The following is a 14,050-nucleotide window of genomic DNA, read 5'->3' as shown; positions in this document are numbered from 1 at the left end:
AGTTTTTAAAATAGTCAACCATATAGGAGCCTATTCGGGACCAGACAAACACCCACCTACACACACAGACATTCAGCTTTGTATTATAGATGAATACGGAGCACGCACATATGTTATAATAAGACGTAGTCCTGTTTGTCTGTTTGCTTGCCCACACGTTATTATGTAAAAAAGGTACGCTGTTTAACAACTTAATTAACAGACGTTTATATAAATTTCTTCTAGCATTATTTTTATATTTATTCCAAATCAATCTTACTTTATTTTGGTATTATATGAAAGAAAATCTATTTTAATAAGATCCAGATTATTAATCGGTATATGTAACATCATTTTTTAATTGTTTTTTTTTATTATTATTTTAAGTTGATTTATTTGAATTATGTTTAATTTAAGTTTTATTAAATTTACTTTATTTTTAATTATTATTAGCTAAATCATTTTCGTTTATAAAAAACAGAAGAAAGCTTTATTCCTGTTCATTATTACCTTCAGAGCTTAATACGATTGTTGAACTAGTTAGTAAAAAAATAAATATATCAATGGTACTAAATAAAGCTACACAGAAAAGTCCTGACGATTTCACACAGAATATAATCCGGGTCGGGTTGACAGCAATTTGACTCCTTACCTTATAATCTCAGTATTTTTTATGTTCCTTCCCCTACCTCCGTATTTCTTTTTAGGACTTTTTAACACACACATTTTGCAATGTGAAAAAAGGAAATTACATACTTATTTCGATAATTAGATGAAAGACATTCTGAATGCGTATATTCTTTATATGCAAACTTAAATGTGTATTTATTTTGAGTAATACTTGTGCAATGTATAACATTTTGCTATTTCGAAGTAAAACGGGCATCCTTCAATCTCATTACAGCATGTAACACTCGCATATCTAGGACGATGCAATGACTACGGTACAACAGAAAAGGTTTACCTTTCTCGAGACCAGGAATTAAATGTGTATAAATACATTTAATAATAGTTATGTACGGACCGAATTTATTAATCATGATGAATTAAAAAGTAAAAAGTGAAAAGCTCGCAAAAAAGTCTGCTGATAACATTGCTAAAATCGAGATTAATAAGAATTACGAAAAATATAAGGTGGAAATATGGCGGAGGACAAGTAAGAACAAAAACAAGGCAAAACTAAGAAATCACATTAAGCCATAAAAACGTTCTCTTTGTTTGCAAAGACACTGTTTCAAGAACTTATTATAGATAGTTTCTAAAATTTTCACGTGATATGGAAAGTTTTACCTGCTTAAAAAGGAGAACAAGTTAATGACATAGACTCGATAATTTATTAAGTGCTCACAAATAGCCGAACCATGCTTATTATGCAAAACATCTGATTGTGCACGATTTGCATATCGAATCCTGTTCAGTGTTGTTCGATACGGAAATTCAAAATATGTGATGTCCGCCGAACGTAGTGCAATCAACAACTACATTTAAACAAATAATATAAAGCCTTCCTTTTCAAATCTTTATACTCGATGGAACTAATTTTGTCCCAAAAAACGAAACATTAATTTAATTAAGAGGCCCTAATAATTTTTTCAAGGCTTCATCTGGATGATGAGATTAACTTTATTACTAAAAATCTTTGTAACAATGGTTATCATTTGGATATCGTAAAATCTACTATAAAATAAAGTTCCAATCTTAAAAGTACAGAAACTTCAGCAGATGGATATCTTGTTTACCGTCACTTACCTTTGCTAGCTATCATAAGTGAACGATTTACCAAAAAAAATTTCGCTGTTCAACAGTTTTATTTTTCGTCAAGTCTTCGTGTTGTTTGTTCAACAAGATCAATGCTGTCTTCTATTCGAAACGATGTGCATCAAAAGAATTTTATTGTTTCTTTATTTAAATGTAGTTGTTGAATGTATTTCGTTGGGCGGACGTCACAAACTCATTACATTTTGTACCCTTTAAATGATATCTCCTCGAGTGTGTAAGGTCTCTGTCTCTGTCTGTCTGTCTGTCTGTCTTTCTCTCTCTCCAGATTTTTATCAGCACAACGGAACACGAGGGTGCTTTTGCTGCAAGTAAACGATGACTAAATAATCAAAATCACATGTAACAGCAAAACTAAGTTCCCACTAGCATGTTCAATCGACACCGGCTTTCATCAGGAATGGTTCACCTGCTCCGAGGGATGTTAGATAAAACTAAGCTGAATACTCAACCAAACCAAATGTAATCCAATAAGTCCAAGAGACCAAATAGAAATATATTCTATAGCATTTAAAAATTGTCAATTCAGGAGAGGAAAATCATGTTTCCAAATTGTTTACTACATTAGTGTTTTAGCCGTAAAAGAGAGTTTTACTGGAATATTCGAATACCTATGTGTCCCATATAAACACAAAGTGTTAGCTTCTTGATTTCTAAGAAATTCGATTGAAGTAAAATGAAACAGCGAAAAATCTCAAAACAGCTCCATCTCTCTCTATGTATACACGCACTCATATATAAATTAGATGATTTTTTTTTATTTTATTCCTTGTAATGTTTTCCGTCATCCCCCTTCATAATCATAACTTCTACTTCTATTTTTCAATATGTCTTTTCCTGATTTTTTTAGTCCTCATGATTTCATCCATTGCTATTTATTTCGAATGTAAATGTTTTTAAGTCGGTTTTTATTTCTTATACACTAATCTTTGTGTAATAGAAGCGTTTCTCCTTTTCTGATGAGAAGCATTTATATTCGTAACACCATGGCTTAAATAGTTTCTATTTCTATTTTTCTATTTTTTGTCTTTATTGACCTGATACTGTAATGAAGTCGTTGTAAGTTTATTTATAATTGTTGTAATTTTATTTTTGAATTGTTCCTCTTAATCGTTAGATGTTTTCTATCTTGACATATTTTTCATTAATGCAAATGGATTTTCAGTTTTTTTGTTTATATATATATATATATATATATATATATATATATATATATATATATATATATATATATTGGCAGCAATTCATTATTCAAGCACGTTTGATTCAACACGATAGAGTTATTTTTTCCGATTTTTCTGGAGATCGTTTCCATTCACCGAGAGGTCTTTTTTTTATATCAGCTAACATGTTGTATATTATGGCGCACCCGATTATCATCAGGGGCAATTGTTGTTGTATTTTTATTTTTAAGCTTGGGGTACTTACAATTTTCTTTTTCGCCCCTAACCAACCTGTACCCACCTTTATAACCAATTAAAAATATAGATACACCAAGCCTCAAAGGAAAAGAAAAACAAAAGCAACAAAAACAATCGCTCCTGATGATAATAGGACGCACCAATATAAAGCGTTTGAGAAGAAAATGGCTGAACAAAAACTTTTGGGTCCCATACTATAAACATGCCAGCTGATATAAAAAGGCCGCTCGGCGAATGGAAAAGATATCCAGAAAAATCTGAATATATATATATATATATATATATATATATATATATATATATATATGTGTGTGTGTGTGTGTGTGTGTGTGTGTGTGTGTGTGTGTGTGTGTGTGTGTGTAAAGAGTGAGTACGAGACAGTGCGAACGCGCGGTGGTAAATTAAGATTTAAAATAGAAAATATTCCGTGGCTTTATTTACGAAGGTAATTGTTTTATATGAGTTATCAAGTTTAACTTATATATTAAGTACTTTTTTATATCATTGTGAAATAAATATATGATATATGTAATTTTTTTTATGATTTTAATGCACTAAACGGTATAGTTTTATGCATACATGTATGCATATGTATAGGATAAGAAGAGAAACTGGATAAATAGACAGAGATATAGAAGATGCGTGAATGAGCTAGTGAACGTCTTTTAATATTTACTGATCTAAAACCATGTGTTTTCATAGTTTCCAATTAATTTAATTATTGGATGCCAAAGAGACATATAATAATAACATATACAAGTTAGAAAACAAAAATTAATTAATCTCACTTTTATTTCTCACTTTCTATCGGCTGAGCAATATATGCATATTTATACACATAGTAAACTGCTAAGGACAACATTCGTATTTTCCTCTCTTCTGACATCCTACTTCATTGTGAGTTTATTTTGTTTAAATGATCCTCGGAGGAACACCGTAGAAATACTCTTACTAATGTTTTTTTTCAATCTGAGTGATTTTTCTGACAAAGGGTGAAGAAAAAGCTGCTCTAAAGATCGGTAGTACTTGGTGAACAGTAGTCTGAGATGTCTGAAATTTTTATGTCTCTATGTCTATCCTTGTGGCCATGCCAGTAATAAGGGTGCTAGAGGTAAACGTTTTGTCTGGGCTGACGTTCTCCGTCTGGTAGTCAGGGACCTGAACCTTGGATTAACCACTAAGGAGGTTGTCCTATCAGCAGGCACAGAGTACTGGGACTGATGCATTGCCATTTGGTGAATGGATTCAGGACCATGCAGTAGTCTCTGTTGGGACCTCTCGATGCCATACTAGTGGGTAATTGTTACAGCTTTACCTTTTCGTGTGCTACAAAAAGAATTCCTGTCTTTTTCTCTCTTACGTTCCCTCTCTATCCTGCTCTAACCAAGTATGCCGACCTTTTCCACAAATCCCAAACCTCAACATGAAATATTTCCAGAAAAAAACTCGAATAAACCTAGAACCCCATCTTCCAACGTAGACCCCTACTGCCAGGTCTCCTTCTCCAACATCAGTGGTATACGTTCCAACCTTCCAGAGGTCGAAACCCAATTACAGGAGACAAAATCGGACGTATTTTTTCTAAGCGAAACTGAAATAGGGCCGATGACCTCCCTAGATGAGTTCATAATTAACGAATACTCTAACTTAACAGCTAAATCTGACCTCCAATATCGCCCTGGACATGGAGTACGTGCCTGCATTAAAGATGGCTTCCCATGTGGCAGGGATATCTCTAGAGAAGATCCTTATTTACCCTATATGTGCTTCCGGGTTGCACTTGCTTACACCACTGCATTTATGTTTGCCCGCTATCGTCCCCATAAAAGCGGAGTTACTATCTTTAAGAGTATATCTGAGAAAATAGATCAGATCCTGCCTGCACATCCCTCGGCTAACATACACAGCTGTGGTGACTTCAACGTCCATAACGAGGAATGGATGACCCATTCAAATAAGACCGACGATGAGGGGAGGTTTTGTCATGATTTTGCCATTGCTTATGACATCACTCAGATTGTTCGCGAACCCACCCGTGTGCGCGATACTACTGGTTATTCTTGCTGAGGTGGTTGACTATATCTCTATTTAATATGGATTCTAGCAACTTACTAATCACACACAGGAGACTTATTGGTCTGTACTGAGAGGGAGATGACTTATCACCTGAATTCTTAAATACAGGCCATACTGATGAGATTTTCCAGCTTCACCTTATAGTTAAAATCCAATAATTTACTTTTATCAATTTGTGAATCGGCTTTATATTAATTTACATTTGGATTTAGATAATTATTCAAGATTTTTATTTCGGAGGTTCGTTTTCATAGGTGACTTTTTCTTCGCTAATATCACTGTATTATATTTCGAATATAATTGAAAATAAGACTAACTATATAAGATGGTTTGATTGGCTAGTCAGGAAACAAGCATTTTCAATACAAGCAAGCTTACAGTAATAGTATATATTAAGTATATTGTTTAAATAAAGTCCTATCTTCATCTACTGTAATAGGGAAATAATTCCCGTTATTTTTTTCATTTTTTTAATCGTTATTTTACTTTGTAGCATGGGTGAGCAGTGTTTTGCCTGTTTCAATAGTAGTCGCGAAGGGGGGACGAATATCATATTAAAAGTTTGTCAAGACATGAAAAGTAGAGACAAATAAATACATATACATAAATAAAACAAGAAACAACAAGTTTAAACAAGGTAACATGACAAACATTTGTTAGGATGAATTTTAGAATACTTAACGTCTGTTTGCCGTAATGGTTCGGCGTCGATTTTGCCAACTGGCATATTGTCGTGTCTTTCTAGAGCGGAGGAAGATTTCTATTTCCGGATAACTTGTGCACGCGTGCCTATCTATTTATAGAATAAAAGTCGTTACGTTCAAATGTGTAAATATATTAAATTTACATTTTTTTAAATAAAGTCCTAACTTTATCTACTGTAATAGAGAAAATAATTCCCGGCATTTATTTTTTTCATTTTTTTTCACCGCTAGTTTACTTTGTAGCATGTGTGAGCAGTGTTTTGCCTGTTTCAATAGTAATCGGGAAGGGGGGGACGAATCTCATCTTAAAAGTTTGTCAAGACATGAAAAGTAGAGGCAAATAAATACATATACATAAATAAAACAAGAAAAACAAGTTTAAACAAGGTAACATGACAAACATTTGTTAAGATGAATTTTAAAATACTTAACGTCTGTTTGCCGTAATGGTTCGGCGTCCGTTTTTGCCAACTGGCATATTCAGTTTCTAGTTCTAAGTAAAAAATGCAACAAGAAAAAATAAATTCAAGTAAAATAAAATATAAGATAAAATAAGCAAGCAAATTATATATATATATATATGTCTTCTGAGGTCATCTCGAAAAGGAGGAAGCTAGCAGGTTTGTTGTTAGTACTTAAAGAGTAGGTGGGGGTAGCTATGGTGGCGAGTTAATGCTTTTTTTCTTTGCTTTAGATACCTCGAGGTAGAAACTTCTGGCATCACCTTATAATTAGGTATCATTAATGGGAATTGTGAGGTCGGCTTATGTTTTTTAGATTGGGGAATCTTATTTAAGAACTGGTTTTGGGTAGTACCAGGGTAGTTTCATATGTTATCATGCCCAAGCCCGATAAGATTTTATGATTTCCGCTTTCAAGTACTGCCGCCAATTTGTGCTTGTACCATTTGTACTAAAAATGCACTTGTTAGCATCGTGCCAAGTTTACTGCCTTTTTCAAAAAAAAAAAAAGAAGAAGAAAAATCTTATGGCAAGAATCTGCTTTCTTATTGTCAATTTTGAAATTATTAAAATTATAAATTATTATCGATTGAGCTAAAAAATGACATTCTCGATCGAAACACACATATACGCATGAATAAACAAGTATAGCTGTATATATAAGCATTAAAGTTTGAATTATTTTAGTTGTGATTTGTCACAAAACACACTGAATACCTAATTACCTGGCTATATAAACTGCCCGCCAAAGTCTTGTTCTGTGAACAGTTTTAATATAATACTATAAGACAATTTTAATTAATTATTATAATATATGTATATATATATATAAATATACAAATATATATATACATATATACATATAAATATATATATATATAATAGTAAATAGTTTGCTTGAAGCATTGCTGGTAAAGGAATATGTGGAAGTGTTAAAAGCCAAAAGCAATGCAGAAATGACCGGGATCATGAGAGTAAAGAAAAGAAAAACAAACAAACAAATAGACGGGTATGTTTGAGTAGAGGCATGTATAAATGTTTATTCACCCACCTCGTTGTATTATTATTTTGCAACCAAGTTGTTGTTATGTCCCGTGTATATAAACTCCGTTGGTTGTAGGGAACTTTGTTTAAAAAAACGTAAAAAAATAAAGCAAATCAGAGTTATCTCCCTTTTACTATAATTTACTCGGAGTTTACTGGGACACTATAATAAATAAATATCTATATACGTAAACAAAGAAAGAATATTATATCCACAAAATAAAATGAAAAAAATGCATGATATTAAGCCCAGTTCGCCCCCTTAAGGACCAATACTAATAATAAAAACACAAAACAAAATAAAACATAAAAACAAAAAAAATATATTTATAACGAACTAGTATAAAAAACATAATAATAAAAAGATAAAATAAAGTTAAACAGTTATCTCCCTTACACCATAGGTCACGTGAATTTTACTGAGATACTATAATAAAAAAGGAAAAAAATCTTAGCTGCGTCGCTAGTTTAAAACAATAATAATAACAATAATAATAATTATGATAATAATAAATTAAGCAAGATTATAAAAAAGTATATATATATATATATATATATATATATATATATATATATATGTATATATAGCGCCAATAAATGTGTATAACAATAAATAAATAAAATAAAATTACCGCTAGCTACCTCCGGTTTAACTAGTTACATGTTACTGCGATCCTGACCTCTATCCCCAAACAAGGCACATCGCCATCTTGAATATACTTTTGTTTTCTTTTTGGAAAGGGGAGATGTTTTTCTTCCAAAATTAATCAATGTTAAATACCTCCAACGGACTTTATATACACCGGACATAACAACAACTTGGTTGCAATATAATTATACGATGTTGTGAGGAATGATCGATTAATAAGAAGTCAGACATTTCTCTACTCAAACATACCCGTCTATTTGTTTGTTTTTCTTTTTCTTTACTCTCATATTTCTGGTCCTTTTTTAAAACTTCCATATATATATATATATATATATATATATATATATATATATATATATATATATATATATATATCTGTCATCCCTTTTTTAAAAGATGGAATTGCAAGTGGTCCCGAATCATCCACAGTGTTGTATAATTATATATATTTAAACGTTCTATACTTGTCCATACTTTTGTCACTGTAGGGTAAGTTTCAGGTCTTGAGACACGAATTTGATCGAACACTGGCGTAAATATACAAAGATATAAAAACCTCGACTGTTTTTAATCCAATCGGATAAAAATGAAGTAAATTTGAAGCTTACACAAATAAAAGTTAAGCAACGCAGGAAATAAGCACGAGAAATACGCAAGAAAGATAAACGGAAATAAAACATTTTTATTTTTGCGTTAATCGAAATTATTTCGAGAAGCAAATTATGGTGCAAAGAGGAAATGAATATCGTATCAAAAACACAACAAACTTAAATGGCAATAAAATAATGAAATCGATTGAGACGTCTAGACAGTGAAATTAGACACCAATTTCCGTATTATAATTTTTCCTTTTATATGTATTTTAATATTGTTTATCATTCGTTATGTTCTGCTGAGTCAGTCAATAGGTCTTCCATGCTTCAATCTGACATAGACTAGCAGTAGTTCATTAGCAGAAATTATGGGATACTTATTTTCGAAATACTTGAGGAATGTTGTTGTGTTACACTTTTAAGCTAATGGATGACGGAATAATCAGCTAGAAAAAGAGAAATTTGTGTAATTTTGCTTTTAGTTTCTGCTATGTATTGTTTTTTTTTCTTAAGATATGGTGCACCAAATCTCAAGGCAGGATGTCACTCGAAAATAAGGTTTAATGAGTGGCAAGTAGTCATTGAAAAAATATCGTAATGATTGATAGTAATACAAATTAGTAAGAATTTTATTTTTAAAGCAAACAGTTCCACAGTAATTGTTTACATTGAACTTGATAATAACTATGATATAGTCAGCTATAAAGCAGTCACGCACTATAAATATCTATACTCGGACTGTTTTGTATTGTGTATAATGGTTGTAACTAAACGAGTGTTGGTTGTGAATGTTTTAAAGAGGAGGAGTTTAGCATTTGCCATGAAATCAAAGATAGCACAAAAATAAACTTGCAACGTCTTTTCAGTATAAAGAGGTTTAAAAGAGGAGAAAGGCGGCCACCTACTAGATTTCGAAGCCGGGTTTGAAACCTATTAAGAGAGTAAAAGGTACTCTCAGCAACTCTTTCCTATAAAAGTGCTCGGCTTTAGGAAGTATTTAGCACTAATACAAATAGACGATTGTGCCTAATGCTATTTTTTTGTTATATTTTGAATTACGTCGTCGTCCTCACAGATTATATAAAGAACACAATATAAAAATTAATATTTTAAAATTTAATTTAAACCTAGCGCTCTCTTGTTGAGCTAAAAATATATTACACTTTACAATTGCTATCGGGGTTAATTAGTTTCGTTGATTATCATTTTCTGTTTTAACTTCGTTGGAAAATTCTCATGATTCGAATATTTTCAAATAGGGATTTTATATATTTCTGGTTTTCACCTACATTATTGCAGATGTAACAGCTATGTTAATTTTTTCTTATTTGTCTTCTAGTGTACAACGTTGCATCTCTGCAAGTTACCAAATAAACCACTCGGTATAACACACGGTGCTCACAATTAAATTGTTATCTTTGTTATGTATCAACGCTTGTATGCCTTACGGATCTATGATGGGCCTACTTAAGTAATGATCTCCCGAATCACATTTTAAGTTCATTCATATTCACACGATATGGCAACATTTCAAGTGGCAGCTATGACAAAGATCTATCCCCGTCTTTTCCCCAACCCTCAGCACGTGGTGCAATGAGGTATCTAAAACCAAGCTTCTATCTTTCCATTACCAATACTCTGATCTCCGCTCGGGCATAATCGAGACCAATAATTCTCGACTCAAAGAAACACCTGCTCTTGCCTCTGCTACTGACCTTTCTTGAAATGGACACCAAATCAGATTCCAAGATCGCTTGACAGATGATTGCGCAATTCTTCTAGCTTATAAGGTATCTTCTTCTCGATACAATCCTTTAACAATATAGGAACAAAATAGGACCAAAACAGTGGACAGAGAAGTTGTTTGAAGCATTCTACCATGACCGCTGAGAAGGCCTGTTAACTGAAAAATGCCTGCAGGCAATATAATGTACGTAAGATTGGTGGAATTGTTACAGTTGATACTATATGACGGCATTTAAAAAAGGGCATTAAAACGTTAAAAAAGAAAAGAAATTAACCCAATCTGATTAATAATGAAACCGAACTTTATTTAATATAAAATATAAATATTATCTATGTAAAATTACGCAATTTTAAAGCAATATACAATCTAACACTGATAAACTGAATTATGAATTTAGAAAACAAACAATTATAGAAACAAAAAAAAAAATTCTTGGCCAAGATCAGTGTAGTAGTATCTGTCCTCGGCGGGTGGAGGATAAATCTTTCATGACCAGGACAATTTTCATTTTTGTTCCTATCCAGAGTGTCCCGTATTGGGGAGCTGGATTATCCCCACAAGAGTATATGTTGAAATATTTAAATAGCTATTACTTTTAATTTAGAACTTATATTTAAAGTTTTTGGTTTTCTGTTCGTCTATGTTCATTTTTCCCATATTTTTCATGAAAATGTGTAGCGTATTTTCATCGATTAAGTTGGTAGGAATCCTATACTCCGCTATAGTCTTAATTTTCAGATCAGTGCAAAACACATGAATACAAAAATGAACTTCACATAACTACTAAACGACAGCCATACAATAATGTGGACATTGGTTAACAACTAAGGAAATATAGTAAACATCTACGATGTTAAATCAGGGTGGTGGTGAATTTGAGAAAGGGCCTTATTATTCACTCACTAGGAGGTGTGTCACAGGCCATAATCAGTGGTTGCTCTCCATCATTAGTGATCGGTCTCCAGCAATACCACAGGTATTGCTGGAGACCGAGTGACAAGAAGTCTCCCCAGATTTCCAGTGTTCTCCACCTCTTGACCACTCGTGCAGATGATTGCATGCAACAGTTTGTCATTGATTTCTCATTGGCATAGTTCATTGATGTTCCTGCTGTTTGAGTGATAAAATGCCTCCCCAAGGTAATAGACGTCAGTTGCACACTTCCAGTGGAGGTCTGGTTCGTACTCTCCCACCTCGAACTTTCCATCCTCCCTTGCACTTCACAACTAGTTGGTGTGCCTCAGTCGAGGACATCTACAGTTTTCTTTAGCACTTCATGAAGAACGTGGACCCTGCGTAAACAGGATTAATTTAATAGCTGCTCCCTGAATTTTCTTTCAATTTCTTCTCATACATAATTTTTTTTGTAATCCAGCATGTATTTTATATTTTGTTTTTTTTATTATTTAATTAAATTTGATTCATACTTTTATTTCGTGTTTGTTTTTTTATGTTATTTTCATTTTTTAAATTTATTTTTGTTATATTATATTTTCCATTCTAATATTTAAATTTTTTGTTATATTTATTATTTTCATACATAATCAGATAATGCTTTTGGCCTTTTTTCGCCTCAAATATTTCCTTTAAAAAATGTGATTAAATAAGCCAATGAAAACTATTTGCATATGCACTTTTTGAGAGCAACCATTAAATTAAACGCGTTTACGCAGGGTCCATATTTCTCTTGAAGTAACATTTTTGTTATTGTTGATGTTGTTTTTGTTGTTGCTGTTGTTGTTGTTATAATAATAATGAAGTGTACGCACTGTGGTATATTGTAGACAGGATTTTTTAAGTTAAATTAAATATTTATGGTATCTTTTTTATTAAATGGTTAGGTGAAAGTGAAAAATAGTTCAAAAGCAGCTATCCTGTTAATATTTATTTTATAAATAACGTTATTGTTTCAGCACAATGCGTACAACATTTATTTATAAGATAAAATACAAGAAAATATGTTAACTAAAATGTATAGTATTCTTTATGTTTAGTTCATATCAAAACTTTAATTAAAACTGATTAGTTAATGAATTTTAAAGATGAATTTGTGTTCTCAGAAGAGAATACAGAATTTCCTATCTTATTTCCCATTTCAGTCATGTAAATTATTAACAGATAAATATTATAAAACAGACAAACAAACACTTTTAAGTTTTAAATATATTTCAAAGAAATAAATTACGCCCGGTGCTAAAATATTGAATTCATCGATCGTTTTAGTTAAAAAACCAAAAACCAAAACCAAAACCAACATAAAAACAAAAAAGAACGTCGTGAAAAATGCTTTTAACTTTAAAACATTTGGAAATACTTAATGAAAGTTTTATTTATTCTCATAAAAATTGTTTGTTTTGAAGTTAAAAAAAATAAAATGGTATATTCGAGTTTCTTCAATAGAATTAAAAGGTCCTCCGAAAGAAATAAAAGTTCCAAACAAGTTCACTTACCGTTATATTTCGTTAGATTAAAATGATCCCAATGTGCAATTATGATAATTGTAATAATAATCTATATGTAGAATTTTTTTTCTCTTTAGGAGAATAAAAAATAATTACAACAGCAACAATATACATCACCGAAAAATATAGCCACCTGGTTGAACACCAGAAACTTTAGGCACCATCGTGCCTTTACCTACATGTTTATCTGGTAATGACGTAACGCTGTCATGTTCATTGTCCTACTCTCTCGGTAGCTGTGATTCTACCCTGCCTTAAATGTATTCATAACCGGCTCCGAAACATATTAGATTATGCATTTTCTACTCTAATTAGCCCATAGCCCACAGAAGAGATGTTGCGAGCCTTTCTCTGCTCTGTCATTATTTTTATAGTATGTGTGAGCTTCAGTTTATGTCACCCCTGCCAAACTTTCGTAAAAATCACTCTTCTAGGAATAGCCATCATACACAATTTTCTCTACCAGTCCTATAATTTTAAACGCAAATTCCATGAACAAAGCTCTTTTTTGAAAACTGATCACTTGTTGAACTCTGTTCCCTGGGCTTACTTTCCAGCTTACTACAACATTCTCATTATCATGTCCAATGTAAACAGCTTCTTTAATTCCTGTCCCCCTTAAGTAATTGCATTCTACTCAATTTTCACGATCACTAAGTTTTATCAGTGATTAATTTTACACTGATTTACTCTCATCATTGTATATATAAAGTAATACGTACCTTGGGCAATCACTGTTATGAATATATTCACTATGATCACGACACATTATAACTCCTTTAAATGCCTTGACACGCGTTTACTAACCTAGGAAGAAGGGGGAGAAATATACGGATATAGAGAGAAGGAAATAGAATAAACAGGGCGTAATGGAAAAAGAAGAAGAAAACAAAAAAAGGAGAGAGTGGCCAACCGCTGCCTGTCATATGGTTTCATTAGTCTAGAATCTCTGAGAAAGATAAGGGAAAGAAAATGGAGATTATACTCGCGTCCTATAGTTAATTGAGTCATGGAAAGTAAGTCTATTAAAAGATAAATAAAATAATAAAAAAATAAAAATAAAAACAAAACAAATATAATAAAATAAAAAAATTGTATACAAAGTTTTAAAACTATCTGTATGTTATCATGTTAAAGT

The sequence above is a fragment of the Euprymna scolopes genome, chromosome 22, assembly GCF_053919585.1.
Source record: "Euprymna scolopes isolate OS-2025 chromosome 22, ASM5391958v1, whole genome shotgun sequence".
Taxonomy (NCBI): Eukaryota; Metazoa; Mollusca; class Cephalopoda; order Sepiida; family Sepiolidae; genus Euprymna; species Euprymna scolopes.
The sequence above is the reverse complement of the archived record's forward strand: the minus strand, read 5'-3'. Positions refer to the sequence as shown.